The sequence below is a fragment of the Sander lucioperca genome, chromosome 11, assembly GCF_008315115.2.
Source record: "Sander lucioperca isolate FBNREF2018 chromosome 11, SLUC_FBN_1.2, whole genome shotgun sequence".
In the NCBI taxonomy this organism is placed as follows: Eukaryota; Metazoa; Chordata; class Actinopteri; order Perciformes; family Percidae; genus Sander; species Sander lucioperca.
Genome location: NC_050183.1, coordinates 40,392,345 through 40,394,844, shown reverse-complemented (window position 1 = coordinate 40,394,844; position 2,500 = coordinate 40,392,345).

Sequence of the window (2,500 nt, the reverse complement as noted above, 5' to 3'; positions counted from 1 at the left end):
ACATTGACAGCTGAATCAACATTCTGCAGACGTTGTAAAAGGAAACTAGTTAGAACAGGCAGGACGGCACCAAAATAGAATAAAATCCATTACCAAAACATCTAAATCAATAAGTTGTACAAATTGATTGATTAGACTTTATTGTCCACCTTAGTGGAAATTTGTCTTTGACTTCTCCGACAGATATACATCAATGACACCAATTTAAAATGACATTAAAATACACACAGTTAACAGTACAACACTAATACCAACAACATGCAACAACAGAAATGGAAAACAATGCAGACGATTAGGTTAAGGTAGGTTTCGATCTACAACTAACACATTTAAAATTTTAAGTTGAGTTCATGTATGGCATTGGGAATAAAAGATCTCTTATAAATGTTCCGACTCGCCCTTGGGACCCTGACTCTACGGCCAGATGGAAGCAGCTCAAACTCTGAGTTTAGTGGGTGTAGAGTGTCTGCTGATATCTGTCTGGCCGTCCTGAGTACCACATTATCAAATACATCCCCACGCTGCCTTTGTGACTTGCCAATCACCTTCCCTGCAGTATTAACAATTTTAGAAAGCTTGTTTTTATCTTTCACATTCAGGTTACCGTACCAGGCAGTTATATTAAACTGTAAAATACTTTCCACTAGGCCCCTATATGCCATCTCAAGAATGTATTGACTGACCCCGAAACTCCTCAATTTTCTAATTAAAAACAACCGTTGGTTAGCTCTCTTAAAAATACTCTCTGAGTTAACATTAAAACTTAAACGTTGAGTATTGTTTTAACTAGCTTTGGGTTATTTCTGATATATTCTTAAATTTGTTCAAATGTTGGTAAATAAAAAAACATGCAAATAATAGTATCTAGATCAATACAAATATACTGTAGGTCAGTCAATATAAATAAAGCTTGAATAAACAGGTGACCAGCGCTCTGTGCAGCAGTAGAGTAAATGGACATTAAACTGTATGAAATAAGAACAGTTATGGTTGATTTTACTTTGTATTGTATTTAGGTTATCTTAGGTTACACTTTCAGTGGACAGCTAGAGCTACATAATAGCTGTGTATTTCTAATCACATGAGTTTAATAAAGGTTCTTTCATTGGTTAAAGGAACACGCCGACTTATTGGGACTTATTGGGACTTTATATATTATACTTTGTTTGAGGTGAGTCCAATATATGGCTTTCAGGCTTCTCCCTACAATTAATGTGTAAAGTTGAAATTAGTGCTTCCGCTAATGCATCAGCATATTTTCTGTGTTCTTTAAAGGAACATGCCGACTTATTGGGACTTTAGCTTATTCACCGTAACCCCCAGAGTTAGACAAGTCCATACATACCCTTCTCATCTCCGTGGGTGTTGTAAGGCTGTCTGACGGCTCCAGCAGCATCAGGCCATCACAGAACCTGCAGGTGAATGGTTCCAGTAATCCTACTGCTCCCAATAAGGGACAAAATAACGCCAACATGTTCCTATTTACATGTTGTGATGTGTATAGTCACAGCGTGTACAAATAACAACGTAACATGACACACAGCCATCTTCTAACTGTAAACATACTGGGAACTATATTCTCAGGCAGGCTTGCTGCAAAGCTAATCATTCCGCCTGAGTACTATATTCTTCCGCCTGAGAATATAGTTCCCAGTTTGTTTACAGTTAGAAGATGGCTGTGTGTCATGTTACGTTGTTATTTGTACACGCTGTGACTCTACAAATCACAACATGTAAATAGGAACATGGTGGCGTTATTTTGTCACTTATTGGGAGCTGTAGGATTACTGGAACCATTCACCTGCTAAAGTTAAACACTACCAAAACGAAAGATATGATAATTGATTTTAGAACACGCGCTGTTGATCACGTCACCACGATTATTAAAGGACAGGCCGTGGATCAGGTGGAGAGTTATAAATATCTTGGTACAGTGATAGATTCAAAACTGTCATTTGAGTTGAATTGTGATGTGGTCTGTAAAAAGGGTCATCAACGTTTGAGTTGCCTCAGGAAACTTGCCAAATTTCACATTGACAGACGTATGTTGACTTTGTTTTATCTCGCTTTTATTGAATCTTTCATGTCATTTTCCATAGTGGTGTGGTGTGGAAGTCTGTCAGTGAAGAACAGAAACTCCTTAAACCAAATTGTAAGATGGGCAAGTAAGATAATAGGATTAAATCAAAGGAAATATTTACACTAATCAGCTGTACCGGAAAGCAAGTGCTGTCTTGAGTGATCGGTCGCATCCCTTAAGGAATGATTTGAAGTTACTTCCGTCTGGTCGCCGGTATGCGGCTTTGAGATGGAAAACAAGACGCTGTAAGAATACTTTTGTTCCAGCTGCAATTGAATTCCTAAATAATAAGAGAGAAGTTTTAGTACTTGACAGTTAATATGGATAGAGGATATGTATGTGTTATGGCGCAGTCTGTCACGATGTCTATTTGTTTACTTGTAAATTTGTACGTGATTAGTTGTATGTTTTTATATCTTT